The following is a 19860-nucleotide window of genomic DNA, read 5'->3' on the forward strand; positions in this document are numbered from 1 at the left end:
CAGGCCGTACAGGAATCTCAACTCTGGTGCCGGGAGCACCTCCTGCCCCTCCTTCTGCACTGACCTTGGTGTCTGCAGAGCTGTTCTCACAGATCTCACTCCTCTCTTCTCTGACCTATATTACATCCGCAAAACAACTTTTTTCCTTCTTAAATATCTTATCACAGAGGTGTTACTGTCATTCCTGATTGGCTCAGCCTTGGCCAGTGGCAGGTTCATCCTGAAGCCACCTGGCATTGGCTTGGCTGGACATGGGGGAAGCTTCTGGTAGCTTCTTTCAAAAGCCACCCATGTAGCCCCCACACTAGCCAAACCTGGCCTCACAAACCCAACATAAATGATAATATTTTAAACTTAATCTTCTTACAGTCTTTCCCAGAGGCTTATATAATTGGGCTACTGAGAGTGTGACAGATTAGTGTCCTGCAGAAGTAGATAAAATGGCTTTCTGAATGTATGAACTACTGTGTAATACAATCCCTTAAATATCTATCAGAAACTGGAACTATTACAAAATTATTTTCCTTTTTTCAGCTTAGATTGACATCTAACGTATGTGATCTGTGTAAGCCCAATACTTCCGTAAACAAAACAAAAAGAAAAAAAAAAAGAAAAGTAGTTTCCATTATTTGCCTTGGGGTCCTACAACAGAGGGAAATTATCCAGATAGTTTTATCAATGTAAAATATTGGATGCTAGACAGAAAAATTAGGAAGTCAGATATACAAATTATTTGTGCATACATAAAGCTAATAAGAAAAATAACTAAGGTAGAAATGATCTAATTTCACATTATATTTCTTTTCTACGATTAATAAGACTGAATCCTCTAATGGTTAAATGATCTATAATTTGATAACATCCTAATTCCTTGGTAGCAATCCAAGGTTCTTGGTTGAGGTGATTTGGGTATATCATGTGCTATAAAATCTTGAAATACTTTCATTCTGGCTGTTCAACTCTTAAAAATCCACTTGAATTCTGAAGTTTTCTTGACAATTGCAGTATAAGGGCTGGGAATATTGCCTTCAGTTTTAAAAAATCCTCATATTTAAGGGAATGCAGTCATATTAGAGCATTTAAAATATATTTTTCTTCATATTTAGAATGGTAAAGAAAAATAAATGTTCTAAATCTTTTATTTCCAGCATTGTTGTAACAGTGACCAGACAGAGCAGCAAAATGAAATTAAGCTGTTTGAACAATTTCAGTGGATGCCTCATGGGCTGTTTTGTTGGAAAAAAACTACTTTAAAAAAAAATACTGGTGTAAGAGTCTAATATGAAAACTGTCTTTCAGGGTCAGAATCCTAATTCTACAGAGGCACTGCAGTCCTGAAACGAAACTGTAAACTCATTCAGGCAACAGAGTTTCAAGCAGCTCTCTGCATGATATTTCATTTTCCTTGTCTTAGTCTTAGAACCTTAATGAAGTTAGCATTTAGTGTACTGTTTCTTATGAATCACCACTTAACACACATAACTTCTATTGTGAAGGCATTTACATATTGCTATTGTGAACTCCTCTCCTACTTCTTCATAATTGCAGAAACCATGACTTCATAAAAGCTTTTGAAGTATATGTTAAGCTTTCCAAACATATTTTTGCAAAATTTTCCATTTTAAGGTAGCTCCACTGCCTTGTTAACACAGTTGTACCATTCATTCTAATTTTAATTCAAAGACATCTTTATTGTTTGCAGTTCTGCTACACATATATCTAAATATTAAACGAGATGTCCTATGAGATCTTCTGTTGATTCTTTAATGCATGTCTTTGAGAAAAGGAAAACTGGAAAATTAATTTATCAGAATTTAAATGATGATTATAATATAATGCCAAATAAAAAGTGTTCCTTTAAACTGGAGAAGGCTCTAATAATGTATGAAATATATAGACAGCACTAAATAAGGAGGAAATAAATCTTTGATTAGAGAGGAGGCAGCCAACCGGAGGTTTTCAGGGTGGTATGTTGGGACTGACTTCATGTATATTCTAGTTTGTTACCCTAGTATAAGAAGTAGGAATATATGAGGGCAGTTTTCTAAGTTACACATTAAACCACAATCTTGACATGAAGAAATAATCAAATCCACAAAGAACTACATGACCTAAAGTAACAAGAAAAAGCTGTTTGAAGCCTAAGGGACCTATGACAATCATTTATATTACTAGAGATAAGGAAAAAGAATCCAAATCAAGGATTCTTGAACTATGAATAATTGAAAAGAAAAATATAATGTGAAATTATCACTATATGAACATAAACCATCAAAACACAATGCTGAAAATGATAAATGACATTTTAGAAAATATTTTCTATTTCTAGTTGAACTCGAGGCATACTCCTCTCACTCTACAAAATACTGTAGAGGCTTCATCTGGAATATTTTATCCCAGGGCTAAAAGATTTAACTTCAAACCAAAGAAAGAACAAAAGACTCCTCTGGCCAATCAAGGAAATATAAAACCTGTCACATAATAGAAAATTAAGCATGCATTTTTTTAACTTAGCATAATAAAGAAGGACTGAACTGGTTTTTGTAGTTTGTTTGGATTTGTGTGTGTGTGTTGCACTTTTGTTGTTATTGGCTTTGTTTGTTTTGTTAGCGGTTTTGGTTTTGTTTCTGTAAAAAAATGAAAAAGTGAATATTAAGAGACATTCCATAAGACTATTTTTAATGAAAAACTGTGACCTTAATACAAACTTGATTTGATTATGAAAGGCTGGTGCAGTTCTGACATAATTTCTTGTAAATGCAGTTTATGGATATAACAGGTTAGATAGCTCTTTCAATATGTTTTTTGCTCATTAACACAACAAACCTCTAGATGACCCATTTCCCCACCCCCCTTCTTTTTACATGCAGTTTATATGCAAGCATCTAATTAAGGCTTCTCTAGTGTTTATAGTCTAGTAATAGTCAAGGTTCTCAAATATGTCATTCTGCCTACTTAATTGTTTGAGACAGTCTTTCCTCATTATCTTCTTGGCCTTAAAATACAAATGCAGTGACTGGAAAGTGTTCAAAAAACTGTTCTTTCCATTTATCCTGCAAAGACAGTGCAACTGTAAGTTATAGCTGAAAGGCAAAGTCTTGTTCAGCAAAAAGACAAATTAGGATGAAAACAAGTATCAGCAGTGAAGCAAACTCCAGTTAAACTTATAAAAGTTCATATATATCCCAGAGGGTGTTTTAGTTCCCAATGGAATGTAGAAATCTTTTGTTCATTTATTTGTTTTTTTTTTTTTTAATTATTTTTGTATCTCTCCAGCTTACTGGTTATTTGGTAACAGCTCCTGAAAGCAGCTACAGTGCTCTTGTTATTTTAGTTACAGTTCATGTTGTTTAACAAGTTAACATGTCTCACATTTTTTTTCATTTACATAAAAAAGTACTTTCTGTTTGGGCTCAGGTCTCAATTAGATGAAGATGATAAATGCAGGTAAAAAAAAAAAGCATTTGTTTTTTAAGTCTGTTTGGTTTTCTTTTTTCTTTTTTTTTTTTTTAAATATTTTTTGTGGTTACTTGGGAGTTGCATAGATTAAAATACCAGGATTTAGAAACAAACATTTGTTTTTGATTTTTTTTAACATTCTTAGTTATTCTTGTTAATATCAATCTACTCAATGAATGACTATTTTGTTTTAACAGGTCACTTGTGAACACTTGAGAAATTACAATGGCTCTTTCCTAAAATTTGTTGAGACCCCTAAGCAAAATGTTTTCTGTCCACAGTACTGTATAAGCTAACTAAAGAAAAAAAAAAAGAAAAAAAAAAGAAAGAAATTAAATGATGCACTTTTTTATAAAAGCTACTATTTTATAGGGGGAATCTCTCACAAAAAGCATTGACTTTTGTTGACTACATGGTGTCCCAGCTTCAATAGAATGGATGGGGATCATCTAGGCATTCAAGTACTCCCTCAAGCAGTGCAATTTGTTCTTCAGGCCCTCTTTTCTCCACTGACTCCTGCCCCTCTGTGGATGCACTAGAGTACTATGAGAAATGAGATCTCCTTTAGGTTTTTAAATGGAAATATCTATTGACATCTATTCTGAATCCAATTCCACTTGACTGTGATATCAGCCTTATATCCATTAGACTGTATCCCTTAAAGCAATTAAGCCTAGGTGTTCCTTCACCAAAAATCCTACAACATCAAATCACTTCTATCATATTCAATTCAAAATGCTGATGAATAACTAGTTCTCTCCAGAACAAAACTGGACCACTTGAAATAACATTTCTTTGTGCTAAAATAATCTAAACTTGGCCATACTTGATCACAGCACCAAGCCTACCAGAGATCAAGAAATGTTTGGACAATGATCTCAGGTACATGATTGAGGTTGTTCTGTGCAGGGACAGGAGTTGGATTTTGATGATTGCGGGAAGATGGTTGGGTGTAAAAGTTAGAGGAAACTAAGAAGTTAGATCACAATGGTACAGAAATTATGAGGTAAAATGCAGCTGCTACTCCTCGGATAGAATGAGGTCAACATGTTCCATGATAATTCCCTGTACAACAATAAGCACCTTCCAAGGGAGATGGAACAGAAGGTAGAGCAGGGCAGAGACACAACGGCCTCCCTCCATAGAAATCCTTGTTGGGAGGGGAATTTAGTGGTACTCTGTAGTTGATAAGACTGCATAGCACCTGTCAACCAAGGGAGATAAAAGATGCCCTGCTGCTGAACCAAGAACAGTGGCCAAATTGCTATCCTCAGATGAGCTTGCTTCATTAAAGCCTCATTATAACATTAATGCACGCCTCCATCCCAAAGTTACCCTCCTCCAAGGTACGATCAACCCTCCCCGGGCATGTGCCCTGTACTCTTTCAATAGTATCTTTAAAAGTGAAGTGAGATAATTTTACACCAATCAGATACAAAAGTATTTATTACTAAAGTCACTCAAACTCCACCTAAACATAAAGAAATAGTGTAAAAGTAAGTTGAGAACGGGGGGGAAATTAGGGAAGATTCCACTTTAACTACTGGGATCAGTCGATGGGATGAACCTACCTTCTCCCCCATAGGGATGCCTGTTGGGTAAGAACTATGTGTGTGCTGAATAATCTTAATGGGATTAAAGCTTGTCTGTATACTGCTTTAAATACGTTTGTACAGTCAAATACTCTCACTGGCAATCTTCGAACCCTAACCTGCCATGATTTTCTATGAATAAGAGTATTATTCTGTAAACTGTTAGTGTGAGTACTTCACAGGTGCTAGGGGTTGCCGGCAGAGGATAACACACTCAAATAAAGTGGGAAGGTCCACTGAGGTGTCTCCCTTATGCTGTTGGCTTAGCCCCCTGTAAAGGGCAGTTGAATCTCCCTCTTATGCAGTGGGACTGTTTGGTGAAGGGTCCCCATAACAGGATGCTGACAGACTGGTTGTGCACAAAGGTGTCAGCTTTCCTGAGGCACCAAGAGAAAAAAACCACTACGGGTCAAGGAAATCTCTCCATATTAAGGGTCGAAGAAATCTCCTCTTTTCTCATGACAATGATCCTAGTGGGTCTCTTCCAACTCAGTATATTCTATGATTTTATGATTCCATGAAACTTGATTTTGTTCCTCTAGAATCATTTCAGGATACTTTACACTTCTGGCCAACATTAGATACCCTCATGTCATACCCATGTCACGTAACACATTCATGTCTTGACTTCATCCTATGAAATTCTGGTGCACTGCAAAACACCTGTAGCTCTGTTTCAGAGAGGCACCCATCAGCTTTTGAACAGTTTAGCCCTGAGCATACATGCATCTTTGTCTGTGAACAAGCAAGTGGCATTGGAGACCAAGATTGGATGACCAAGTGTTCACTGGTTTGAACTTCCTTTTCTTGTATATAGTTCTATTTCTATATCAAACGACCTCACAGAGCAATTCACATCATCTCCAAGTCTTTGCAAAAGCCAGGTATCTTCTGATTCTAAGTATCTCCCAAGGCTGCTGGACTGATATCACTGATTCTGCAAAACTGTCCAGAGGAGACACTAATATGGTAGCTTCACCACCACAAAATAGGTTACATCTCATTTTTCATTGAAAAAAAAAAAAAAGGAAGAAGTAGACGGGAATGTAAGAAAATGCTGTAATACAGAATAAATCTTATGGATGTCTTTTTTCTTCCACAGAGTTCCAAAGAAACATCTAGATTTTTATTGATACTTCAGATTTGTGGTGGAGCTTTGTAACATTTCTGTGGATGATGGAGGAAAATGGAAATTTCCAGAAAAAAAAAATGACTATGGGACTAAACAATCTTGTATAATTTTTGGGGTTTTTTTTCTATTCTAATTCTTCTACATTCCATCTGTAATGAAAAGAAAGAAACATTTAGTTGCAGGGAATACTCAGTAAGTCTAAAAAAGTGTTTAAGACAGAAAGGATGAATTAACTGGGAGAGGTAGTACATTTTCATTAACTATAGAAAAAATTTTGAAGACTATCTTAGACTACTTTAAAGGATAGTTCTTTAAGGGATAGTTCTCATCTAGATCCATCAGTAATTAAAGGAGAAAGATTTACATTCAAGTGTTGATTGATTCTATACAAGAAAGCTGAAGATTTATGTCTTGTGAATATATACAACTTGTTTACATTAGGAACGTAACTTTTTTGCATGTTTAAGCACAAGAGGTTCACTTGTGCCTAATCTGTCTTCCTTTGGTAGACAAAGGTCGAGGAGGAGAATCATCCCACAGTTTCCAACAAAAGAAAAACCTAAAACTGTTTACAGTACAAACTATACACAGACTGAGAAAGTGACTTTCTATTTTATCATTTTTTCACATTTTATTGTTCAGAAATTTTTCTATCATAGACAATTTATTTATTTAATCATTGCCCTTAATTCAGGCATTTTGTTTCTTTTTACCTGGGGAAAAATGTGTGGATAAGGATTGCAAGGAAATATTGCCTAAGTAAACACAACAGTATTTTTGCATTTTTGTAGAAATGTGCAGCAACAATATCCCTTTTGAAAACAAAAAATAGACTGACCGAAGAAATCAGAATGAATAACAGTGAAAATCATACATACATATAAGATTCCATATGTATATTTTTTTCAAATAGTCAAAAGGAAAGGCAAATATTTTTAAAACTTCTTGCAAAGAAGACTAATGTAACATATTAAAAAGTTCCTTATATCCTAGAAATAGTTATTGTTCATAGTTTATATTCAACTTACAAATGTAGTACATTTGTTAAATATTCATTGGTTACATATAAAGGCAAATATAGACTCTCATTATATTTCTAATGGGTTGTATTTTCACACAGGCATGAGTTCTCTACAGATCTGTATCTTCTTTGGTGATTTAGTGCTATGCAGTTAAAACAAAAATGTTTCCAAAGGAACTTTCCACTTTCCCAAACATCCATGACAGTATATTACACTTGCACTTCTTTCTATAATTTGTTGCATAACTATTGATCTCAGTAGAACTGAAAAGAACTACATATTAGCATATCATATTAATTTGTTCTTCTTGGAGAAGTATATTTCTGTAATGTCTAATTATAATTAGATCTACCAATTACCACAATTTTGCAGTCTTTACCTTGATAACATTTGTGTAGTAGTATTAACACTGGTGTTGATGCTTAATAATCATGTTTCAGAGTGAAACACTATGTTTAGAAGCAGCCCCACCTCTTCATGGTAGGATTTACTGATTCATTATCTTTGATGATCTCAATTATAGCAATAGCACGAACAAAGAATGATAAAAAGAGGAATCAGGAATCTGTAAACTAAAACAAATCACAGAGCATTTTCTATAAATCAATATCCATTTAAGCTCCATATGACAAATGAATAATGGTATGGATTACATAGTGAAAAGGAATGTATTTAAAGCATCTTTTTATTACAAAGACAAATATTTTTTTGAATTAACACTATCTTCCTAATTATCTCATGTCTCTCAAAAAAGTAGGTGTAAGAAAAACATGATGCTAAACTCAAAAGCAATGTGTCATGTCAACTTCAGTACTTCAATACTCAAAGAAATGTTATAAGATATCAGTTTTAGTAATCAGTTTATTATCATAAGCAGGAAGTTTCTAATAAATGAGATTAGAGATTTGCCATTCATTATACTGTATGCCCATTTTCTGTTTATAGTCAAATGAGTATGATGCAGAACAACAAAGGGATGAATATTTGCAAACTGCAAACTGCACCAAACTTATGATTACTTATAGAGGAGTGAGGTTTTTGCATTTGACAAACACCAATGGGAACCATATTGATGCACATGTACAATGTAAAAAAGGGACTAAAAGAATTTATAAATTAAATTAGCATTTTCAGGCATAAGACATTTATAAAATTGTAGTTTAAGTAAAATAAATGTGAAAAGAAGGAAAAATGTTTCTTTTTAAATTCTGCTACTTAAAATTAAGAAACCATAATCTTGGGCTTTAAGCCCATCCTTTTACTATAAGTGAAAAATAGAGCAGTTCCACATTACCTCTACCAAACAATTTCTCAAATAGTAAGAAGGAGTTGCTGTTCTGGTCTAGTTGCCAGCAATAGTTGTGGATCATAAGCTGAGAAAATACAGCAAGGAGCTTTGCTGAAGATCACTTCTATTGTCCTCTATCCTCCTTGTGTGACTAACAACAGCCCGTTGTCATAGAATCATAGAATCATCAAGGTTGGAAGGAACCTTTGAGATCAGTCCATCTGTCAATCCTCTGTCTACCTCTGTAACTACTATACCACATCACTCAGCACCAGATCCAGACACTTCTTAAACACTTCCAGGGTTAGTGACTCCATTACCTCCCTGGGCAACCTATTCCAATGCCTGACAACCCTAACAGTGAAAATTTTTTTATAATATCTAATCTGAATCTCCCCTAACTCAGCTTAAGGCCATTTCCTCTGGTTCTCTCACTGCAGGCACAGTAGAAGAGATCGACCCCCATCTCCCTATAATCTCCTTTCAGGTAGTTCTAGAGAGTGATGAGGTCCCCGTTGAGCCTTCTCAAGACTAAACAATCTCAGCTCCCTCATGTTTTCTAGACCTTTCATAAGCCTTGTTGTCCTTCGCTGGATACTCTACTCAAGGTATGGTCTTACCAGTGCTGAGTACAGGGGGATGATCACTTCTCTAGTCCTGTTGGCTACACTATTCTTGATATAGGCCAGGATGCCACTGACCTTCTTGGCCACCTGGGCTCACTTCTGACTCATGTTGATCGACTGTGAACCAGAACTCCCACGTTTCTGCTGAACAGCTCTCAAGCCACCCCTCCCTCAGCCTGTAGTGATGCATGGGTTTGCTGCAACCCAAGTGCAGGATCTGGGGAATATGGCTAGTGACCAGAGGCCAACTGGATTTAGCTCCATTCAACACAACTCTCTGAGCCCAGGCATCCAGTCAGTTTTTTGATATCCATTGAAAAGTGCACCCATCTAAGCAGTGAGTAGCCAGTTTTTCTAGGGGGATGCTGTGAGGAACAGTGTGAAACGCTTTACTGATTTCTATGTAGATAACATCCACAGACTTTCCCTCATCTATTAAGCAGGTCAATCTGTCACAGAGGGAGATGACCCTGAGATTATCTCAGTTGGTTAGAACCTGGTGCTGATAATGCCAAGGTAGTGGGTTTAATCCCTATATAGACCCTTCATGTAAGAGACGGACTTGATGATCTTCGTGGGTCCCTTCCAAGTCAAAATATTCTGTGAATCTGATGAGGTTGGTGTCAAGCAGGACCTGCATTTCATAATTACCTGTTTACTGGGCTTGATCCACTGGTCGTTCTGCATATGCTGTGTATTGGTACTCAGGATGATCTCTTCCATAACTTTTTCCAGAACTGAGATCAGACTGACAGGTCTGTAGTTTCCCGGATCACCCTTCTGACCCTTCTTGTAGATGTGCATGTCACAGGGAAGAGCAGGGGAACCCTGAGACCCCCAGGGGCAGTAGCCACCACAGCAACACCCATCATCCAGAGGCTGAGTGAGACCATTTCCATGAGTTAGGGGATCCCAAGGACACAAGAGATTGGCATTAGTCCCTTTTCTTGTGTAACAAATTTAAGGTATTATTAATGTGACATTCCTGTACTAATTTGAGCTATATTAGTACTATTGTAACTAGATGAATGGCAATTATTGTATTTAAATTAAATTGCTGAGATATTTAAATGTTTGAATCCATATGTATATTATGTTTCCTTATGTCCACAACAAGATTTTAAATAAAACAGTTTGTCCTTTTTCTCTGGGGGAGAGAGGAAATTTATATAATATAACAGATAATTATTGTGCATAAGTGAAGGAAAGTCATGTCAGTAGCTAAACATTGCATACATTAGGAGAACTTTTGCCCCTGTGGACACCGGGACTAATGAATACAGAAATAGAATTGACAATCTGGGCTATGCAGATACACTTCTGATTAGAATAAAACTTGATTTTAGAGGAGTCACAAGCTTACTGTACTAGTATCACTTTCTAGTTATCCAAATTCACAGATGTAGTGGGTTGAATAAAATGAGTGTATGACAAAGCCTGGGTAGGGACAACTGTCTATTTCCTTAAATATGGATGTGTTTCATTTAAAAAACTATGAGCTGAATTATTAAGCAGTTGTTAGACAATTCTCTGTGTGTGCGTGTGTGTGCATGTGCAAGTGTATTCACCAGAGTGAATTCTTCCCTGAAAGTGCTTCCTGAAAATGATGATAAAGCTGATGTATGAAGAAGAGAAATGAATAATGGTAGAATTCTGCTGGAGACTATTGTTGCAGGTCCAAAGGGAAGAGGGGACAGGACACGAGGAAGGGTGCAAGCAGACTTCTTTATTCAGGTGTGCCCGATTCTTAACCGTCCCGCCAGGGGCTGGGGCAGAACATCAAGAGGGCTATCAGACAGACAAATGGGGGAGCAAATCAGAACAGGGCACAGGCAAAAGGGGGAGGAGGAAGCCTGGGCATGTGCAGTTGTGCACTGTGTAGCATGAATACAGTGAAAGTCCATATGAAAGTCCTGCCAATTGCTGTATGCTTTTCTCCATGCCTGGAACTGTTCCCATCCTGAATCTTGCTTCTCCACATCTCACCCTTTCTTATTAGTTTGAAAGATGCCTGTTGTGATAGTCCTTCTTGCAGCATGCTGTGACACAAGAAATAGTTAGTAACAAAACAAACAGAGAAAGCAAAATTTCAAAACAAGTGGACAGCTGCATTTGCTGAGTGACTCCCCCCCTAAAATTGTTTCCAGCCCGAGATGCCACTGCTCCATGGTGTCTAAAAGCTTAGTGATAGTGGTCTTCTGTGGACTACGAGATCCTGGAAAGTAAGCAGAACATGTTAGAAGGGAGAATTTAGGATTGGGATCATGTGATAAGGGAACTGTAGGGATTGTTGTGGTTTGCTGGCACTTGCTGAAGGGATGGGCTACGCAGGATGGAACGCAGTTGAGGGGGTGCTGCCTTGTTTCTTGACAGCTCACAGGTGCACTGTTTAAGATCTGGCATTGAATTAAAAGTCACTTTTCTTCTCAAGTCTGGTGACTTTTTAGGAGGTAGCAGTTCTCCATAGATGTTAGTAAGAGAGCGGCAATCTTTAGTCCAGTGTCTGCCTTTCCCACATCGTTTGCACGGCGTCTTTGGAAGCTCAGTCTTTGTAGTTAATTGTGGGCAGTTCTTTTTAATATGTCTTGTCTCACTACAGTGAAAACAGGTTTGTGGTCTAGCTAAAGCTTCAGCTATTAGTCTTGCTTTATGAGAATTAGACCCCACATTCTTACAAGCTTCTATCATTTCCAGGAGTGTGGGATCTTTTAGCATTTTTAAGGCTTGTTGGCAATCTTCATTAGCCTTTTCAATCACAAGTTTATTAAACAGAATGTCTTGGCTTTCCTTTTGTTGGACTTGCCATGCTATAGCTTCCTTTAGCCGGGTTATAAAGTCCACAAAAGGTTCTGTTGAGCCCTGATGAATTAGGGTGAAGGAGGGTGTTTGGACATATGCATCAGCAACCTTTTTAAAGGCTTCCATTGCCAGATCTTTTGTAATATCTAAGTATTTTAAATCCACAAGAGCCTGGTCTTGTCGGCTCGCATAGTTGCCTTCTCCATACAGCATATCAATAGCATTCTTTACAGGAATACCACGCGTCTCCATCTTTTCATTGACATATTTAACTATAAGACGTTTCCATTCCGCTTCAAAAACGGATGCCTGCACAGTCGATAACAGTCCATTAATTACCGCTTTGATATCATAAGGTATTAAGTGGCAGGCGAGAAAAAATGATTCAAAAAGTCCAACGGTATAGGGTGAGCCTAAACCGTACTCTACAATCGCTTTTTTGATGTCCTTTAACATAGTATAGGACACCGGACGCCACTCAGGAGCACGACCTTCCTCTAGGTAAATTGGAAAAGCTTTTAAAAACTCGGCTCGTTAGCCTGTGCAGCTTCTGTCTGGAAAGCTTTCCAAATATCATTGCATGGAAGAGAGGCATTTGTCATCCTGCAACTGCCGGGAGCCTCGGTAACAAAGGCTTCATGGACGTGGCCATCTTCCCGGGTGTTATCATCGGGAGAGGCTCTGGTCCTGCTCCTTAGTTTCCGTCTACCCCGGGAGGGTGATGAAGTGGGGGTAGAGGCAGCGCTGGAGGGAGAGGGCGTTCTGGTGGGAGGGTCCTTGGGCGTGCCGGGGGCGTAGGGGGGCGGACGCGAAGGCGGGCTGGGGGGCGGTGCCGGCCGAGCTTCCACGGGCGGGCTGGGGGGTGGTGCCGGCCGAGCTTCCACGGGCGGGCTGGGGGGCGGTGCCGGCGGGAGACGCGCGAAATCTTTGCATGCCGTTTCTCCACGCCGCGCGCGCTCCCCGCTCTCCTGGGTTTCGCCCGCGCGGCCGACGCCATGATGCTGATATTCCGTGCTTTGTTTCTCCCTCCCGCCGTCCGCGCTCTCCCCCCCCCCCCCGCAGCTCCGGGACCCTCGGGGCTTGTCCATTTTTGGGGATGGGGGCTTGAATTTTTGCTCAGATTCTTGGAGATTTTCATTGGAACTCATCAACTGATGCTCTAGCATCATCAGAATCAATCTCCAGGCAATTAACGCTTCAGTAGCAATTTTGTCTCCCCTCTCTTTCGCTCTCCAGATATTGTATCCAATTTTCTCCCAGTCTTTTCGAGACATGTTGTCGGAGATTGCTTCCCCTCTGTTTTCAAGCCATTTAGCAAGGGATTTTGCGGATTTTTTGTCTAAAGGGTGTCCATTTTCTAAAATAAAGTCTTTAAGCTTGCGGTATACAAACTTTTGAGGGGTAGATAGCGAGAGGCCCATTGCGAAATTATTTTGTGAGGGTGGGAGATGGGATTAGAGGTTTTTCCCGGAGCTCGCCTTTCTCGGTGCGGTGGCTATCTTGCCGTAATCTGGGGTTCTACCGGGAAGGACCAGCGAGGCGAAAACGCTTCTCTCAGCGCTGTCTGAGCCCTTTGTGGTGTGGGAGAGGTTTTCTTAAGGTAAAAACCTTTTCTGCCCAACGGTGAGTGCCATCTGTTGCGGGTCCGAAGGGAAGAGGGGACAGGACACGAGGAAGGGTGCAAGCAGACTTGTTTATTCAGGCGTGCGCCCGATTCTTAACCGTCCTGCCAGGGGCAGGGGGCAGAACATCGAGAGGGTTATCAGACAGACAAATGGGGGAGCAAATCAGAACAGGGCACAGGCAAAAGGGGGAGGAGGAAGCCTGGGCATGTGCAGTTGTGCACTGTGTAGCATGAATACAGTGAAAGTCCATATGAAAGTCCTGCCAATTGCTGTATGCTTTTCTCCATGCCTGGAACTGTTCCCATCCTGAATCTTGCTTCTCCACAGACTATACTCTTGTTTTTTTCATTAAATGACATTCAATCCAAAGAAACAAAGCACAGTCCTATAGTTCTAGAATCATCCAACTTCCCTGCTCAAATTGAATCACATAAAGCGGGTTGCCAGGGACCATGTCCAGATTTTGGTGGCAGTCTTCAAGGAGGGAGACTCCACAACCTCTCTTGTCAACCTGTTTCCAGGCTTAGTCCTCACAGTGACCAGAGGGAACCTCCTGCGTTTCAGTGTGTGACAATTATCTCCGGTCCTGCCACTGGGCACAAGTGAAAACAACTTGACTGCGTCTACTTTGCACCCACCCTTCAGGTATTTATATACATTGAGGAGATCTCCCCTAAGCCTTCTCTTTTCTAGGCTGAACAGTCCCATCTCTTTCAACCTCTCAAAATTCGTGAGATGCTCCAGCTAAAAGGAAGGCAGCAGAAACAGGTTTCAGCCTGGGCAGAAACCCTGGGTCTCCAAGCACTGGGCTGGTCTCCAGTAACTGGGTGGAAGAACCCCCAGGTTCAGAAGGGGAACCTGGGGGAACCAGGGGAACCCCCAGGTTCCCCCTCTTGGAAGCAGTGCTCGTTTACAACATCTCTTAACAAAAATCAGTTTTGTTGCCTTCACATACATGCACAGTGACATTTTGTATTTCCTTCATTGGCGTACATGACCTCCAGCTGGTTCTACTGAAAGACACGTCTTCTGAAGATACTTTTGTCTCCATATGGATGCTGCAAAGGCTGTAAGAAATCTTATAGTATGCAAATGTTTGCATAGTTTTAACAGAGAAAAGAGAAATTATGGGAAAACAATGTATCTTCAGCTGTAAATGAACTGGGATACCCTAGAAATCTCAAATGGTATCTAGTATCTACTTGTAGACCCCACAAGTCTGTGGGTCCCCTGAGTGTCTCTCCAGTTCATTTTTCTCACACAGCCTTGAAGTCTTCCTCATAGCCCTGAAGTGTCTCTCCCAGTGATGTGAGTCTTTCTGTGAGTTACCCCAAGCACTGCAAGGGTCAAATTGGAGTAGAAAATAGATAGTTCCTTACTAGCCTCTTCAGAGTCATTTGGTACCATCTCTGGTGCTCACAGTCTGCCTGACTGTTTTGGTTCTCATGACTTTGCAATTTTTTGAGTGATTGACAGGTCTTTTAAACTCAACATAGTGATCTATTCTTGTAACTAAGGCAGCTGCATTATTCTATAGATCTAACTAATATCTGTGCAACCATTGCTGGCAACCAGTTCTAAACCATGCTGTCTGAAAAAGCCAGAACTGAGACTCAGATACCTAGTTCAAGTAGATACTTAGATGCAATTTCCATGAGTTTGCATTCATTTAGTTACCTAAGTGTAGGTGTCCCTAATCAGAAGCTGAATTCAATATTCATAGATGATATTTGTTATTTCAAAGACCAATCAGGCCTTTAAAATCAGTCTTGTCATGTCAATACATGTAACTCCTTCTGTCCTCAGTTACAGGATGCCGCCCAAATTTAGGTTACGTATTGGAAGGGAACAATCTATCACATCAGGGTCATAGTCCTGGAGGAAGGACGCTCCCATATGTGTCAGTCACACAAGGAGATTGCAGCTGAGGGTACCGCAGAAAGTCATATGGCTCTGCATGGGACCAAGAATACAGAAGACATACGGAGGCATTACAATCACCTGCTGTTAGGTGGCAGTCAATGCAAGGGGAAGAGATGTCTTCAATAATGTGTTATTGCTAAAATACTCCCAAGAGTTTTACTATTCCTAAAATAATTTTAGTCTAAGTAAACTGGTTGCTTAAATCATAGAATCATAGAATCATAGAATCATAGAATCAGCTGGATTGGAAAAGACTTCTGAGATCATCAAGTCCAACCCTTGATCAGCTACCATCGCAGTTATTAGACCATGGCACTAAGTGCCACATCCAGTCTCATCTTAAAAACCTCCAGGGATGGAGAATCCACCACTTCCCTAGGTAGCCCATTCCAATGCCCAAATCTTGTTCTTCCTTCCATATGTTTGAGATGTTTGCCTATGTGCTGTCATGTAGAGCTACTTCAGTGTATCAATTACATGTGTTTAAAATCTCTGTGACTCAGTACTGAAGTATTGTATAACCTCTGTTCTTGCCCTTTGTATTGGGGTAAAATTTGCCTCATATGTTTAAAGAATTATTAAATGCTGATGACACAGTGGGAGTTAATTTCACATCAGGGCTCTTGGTGAAGATACTGACATCAGATGAAGAAGGAATTTCACATTGTGAAAATGACCCTTGCCACTCCAATATTATCTGCACTGTTTTATTATGAGAAATAAACCAAGCTGCCTCTGGGAACAGCACAATCAAGTATAGCTTTCTTATTCTGGACTGAGATGTGTTCTGCAATTTATTCTGCTTCTTGATGTTGTTGTTGTGTTTGAAGAGGGAATTATATTCTCCAGACTCATGTAGGATGTGCTCTGCTTCTTTCAAAGATGTATAATTTATCAATTCAGAAGACTTTATGTATTAACTATGCACATACATACTTACACATTTTAAATGTGCATGTGTGAAGACAACTTTTGTAATATATTGTTACAAAATAAGACAATTTATTTTGTGGTAGAGGAAGGGGGCTTTTTCTTTGAGGCACAAATTAATTTTTATGCTTTTCCATACAGACATAATCCACTTCAAATCTAACACTGAGGTAGTTTTATCACTTATTTCCCCATTTTTCCAGTAGTATATTTATACTGAGTTCAGGAGTATGACTAATGCAAAAAGTAGATTTCTGTAGATTTGTTTGTATACAAGTTAATTTAATATGCTTGTGCAGAAATTAAAATTTCCCAAGTTATTAGATACCGAGCAGAAAACAATGGCAAATAAAATTAAATATTAAATTTTCCTACAATTGCAACATAGACATTAAGCTTAACCTCACCAAACTCATGACCATTCAAAACTGCATACAGTGAAATTAGTTATTTTCCTCCATGGCTAGCTGAAACTGCAGTTTGTATATAAACTAATGTGGTAACATATTGGTTTCTGAAGCAATCTTAGAGGATGCTGAAGCTAATTAATGAGTGGGGGAAAGGGAGAATAGATTGAGAAAAATATCTACTTCTTTTATTTTTGGGTTTGTTGCTTCATACGATAGTCCAATTCTTTCTGCAAGTACCCTGGGAAACATCATAGAAGTGAGGTAGTAGAATAATTTAAATTAGTCTTTATCTTTGAAAAATGTCCAGGAGCTTTTTGTCAGTGAATAATGTAGCAGGAAATCCTGGAAGTACAACCACAGGATGGCATCAAGAGCTCCCAGAGCAGAAACTCAAATCCTAGTTGTTCAGTTATTGGTCAATTAACGAAATAAACCATGAGAACTCAGCGGAACAAGTAGAAGGGAGAATGGAAATCATGAATACAACATAAATAAAATGTCCTCTATATGGTAAATATACATAGGTAGTAAAAAGGATGTTTCCTACAAAATGGGACTAAAAGAACAGAGAGGAATTGATTCAACATTGTACCCCAGCCAAGAATATCTCACCAAATAAGAACCACTACCTACCAATGCCAGGTCCTTCCTTCTCTCCAGCAGGAAAAGAGCCTTGCCTTTTAATTTGTCATTCATCACATTTTCCTCCTGCAACTAAGCATCATAGGTAATGTATATCTCTTATAATAGATCAGCAATTATTACTATTATTATAAATAAGAGTTAAATAAGTTAATCTTTTAAAGAACTCTGAGTGCGTGTGGTGGGGGGGGGGGGTTCTGCTTACATCTTCACTTGTGCAGTCCTGAATCATTACAAATTCTAGTACAGCAACTTCATGGCCTGCACTGCACCAACTGCATGTTATCTGAATGTGGGTATATTTTAGGTTACCCAAGCAAGGGATATATCTTAGATTATGCTGCTTCAGAAAGCCATATGCAACACCTAAATATAGTTTTCCCTATTACCTTCTATAATTGCACTTTATCACACTAGGTTTAAATAAAATAAAGGATATAGCTTAAAGCTGATGTTTGATCTTCAAAGACCAAACAGTTGAACACTCATTGAAGATAAATGGCTCAGTCTTCACAGGCTCATAAAGAATTTTTGAAACTACAAGACAATTCTATGCATTCCTATATAATACTAAAACAAATGGAATTAGTATATCACAAATATTCATTTGGCTTCTCTATGCAATGAATAAATCAGAGATTTTCAGCTTTTCTTACATAACAATGAAAATAAGTTAAGAACACAGAAATAGTGTAATTTTATGAATCTTTGGTATTAACCTTACTTACACAATGCCAAATTTTTTTTTAGTTTAAAATTTGTTCAGTGTAAAACCAAATTCTATTTTTATATATTAAATCATATTACCTTCTTGTTGACTTCAATGAAAGTTACATATATATTGTAGAATTATAGTACTCTAGAATAATTTATGTTGGAAGGACCTCTAAGATACTGTAGTTTAACTGCTAACACTTCCAAATCCACCACTAAAATATATCCTTATGTCGTACCATCACTGTACCTTCAGGGACAGTGAGGCAACTGGTACCCTGGGTAGCCTGTTCTAATACTGGACAACCCTTTCAGTGAAAAAATTTTTCCTTATATCCAATCTACAGCTCCCCTGGCACAACTTGAGACCATTTCCTCTCATCTTATTGCTTGTAACTTGGAAGAAGAGACTGACCACCAGCTCCTTTCAAATAGTTGTAGAGAGCAATAAACTCTCTTCTCGGCCTCCTTTTCTCCAGGCTAAATAATCCCAGCTCCCTCAGCCACTTCTCACAGGATTTGTGCTCCAGACCCTTCACCAGCTCTTCTCTGGTCACGCTCCAGCACTTCAATGTCTTCCTTGCAGTGAGGGGCCCAGAACTGAACACAGGATTTGAGGTGTGACCCCACCAATGCCAAATGCAGGGGGACAATCACTGCCCTGGTCCTGAAAGTCAAACTATTTCTGATACAAACCAGATGTCATTGGTCTTCTTGGTCATTGTTATGACCCCCCCCTCTGAAGGTGGGGTAACTGGGGTTCTTGTTAATAGATCCCTTGGGGAAGATTAGACTTAAATGACATTGAATGAACAGTATATATATATATGTGTGTGTATATATAGAACAATTTGGCTGCGGTGGAAAGGAGGTGTGTAACTGTTTTTATTATTATCTAATGAAATATAGTAATATGATGAACATATCACCTAAGAATATATGTAAGGAAAAGAAAGAGAAAGAAAGGATAAGTGGATACCACCAACCATGGATCCAGCAATGAGACTTAATTGTTGCAATTCAGATGTTCATTGGTCAAAGTGATGGTCACAGTCTTGATACATTGGGGGTGGGAGAAACCCACAAACCAGAGAGTTCAATGGGTTAATTCACATTCATGTTCAGGTGAGAATGCCCACTTGATGGGGGGAATTTTCACACTGTGGATCATATGCATTCCTCTGGTGGAAGGCCCCAGAAATGAGTCTGGGGGTGCTTTGGTGGTTGTTGGTGGTCACAGATGCCATCTGTCCCATAACATGGGATGGTCTGTGTTTGACTGGTAATATGTGGATAAGGAGTTTTTTCCTTTCCCATAGATTTCCCCAATGGGAATTTCTGTCCAGGTGCATTAACCAGGATGTGCTAACCAGATCTTGCCTCTGCCAGGCTTGGAATTAGTGCCTTACAGTCACAAATCCATTATCTCAAGTTCCTGCTATGGTGGCTAACCTTATGACAATTCATTCTGTGGCCTTGACAGTGTTTGAGACAGGCAACTGTGCTCTTTGACTCCTTACAGCCACCTGGGCACACTGCTGGCTCACGTTTGGTTCCTGTCAGCCAGCACCCCCAGGTTGTTTTCCACTAGGGAGCTTTTCGGCCACTCTCCCCCAAGCTTGGAGGGGTGCAAGGGGTTGTTGTGACCAAAGGGCAGGGCCCAGAACACCTACAGTTGGACTACCTACAGTTGTCTTC

General features: G+C 39.1%; 2 long non-coding RNA genes across 4 annotated transcripts; one reads left to right on the forward strand and one right to left on the reverse strand.

Moving 5' to 3' along the window:
- Positions 1–6138: 6138 nt before the first annotated feature.
- LOC114000275 lies at positions 6139–8584 on the reverse strand. The gene is made up of 3 exons (XR_003545179.2): positions 8500–8584; positions 7585–7777; positions 6139–6332 (listed from the first exon to the last, which is right to left on the reverse strand). It is a non-coding gene; the product is annotated as an uncharacterized LOC114000275 (long non-coding RNA).
- A 134-nt stretch (positions 8585–8718) lies between these two features.
- LOC114000276 lies at positions 8719–18533 on the forward strand. Of its 3 annotated transcripts, none has more exons than XR_005563767.1 (5): positions 8719–8796; positions 8934–9101; positions 14071–14188; positions 17467–17533; positions 18510–18533. It is a non-coding gene; the product is annotated as an uncharacterized LOC114000276 (long non-coding RNA). The 3 variants fall into 3 exon arrangements; XR_005563766.1 differs by having other exon boundaries at positions 17470–17533; XR_003545180.2 differs by lacking the exon at positions 14071–14188 and having other exon boundaries at positions 17470–17533.
- The last annotated feature ends 1327 nt before the right edge of the window (positions 18534–19860 follow it).

This window comes from Pipra filicauda, unplaced genomic scaffold (genome assembly GCF_003945595.2).
Source record: "Pipra filicauda isolate LSUMZ 115617 unplaced genomic scaffold, ASM394559v2 scaffold24_size8852520_pilon, whole genome shotgun sequence".
Taxonomy (NCBI): Eukaryota; Metazoa; Chordata; class Aves; order Passeriformes; family Pipridae; genus Pipra; species Pipra filicauda.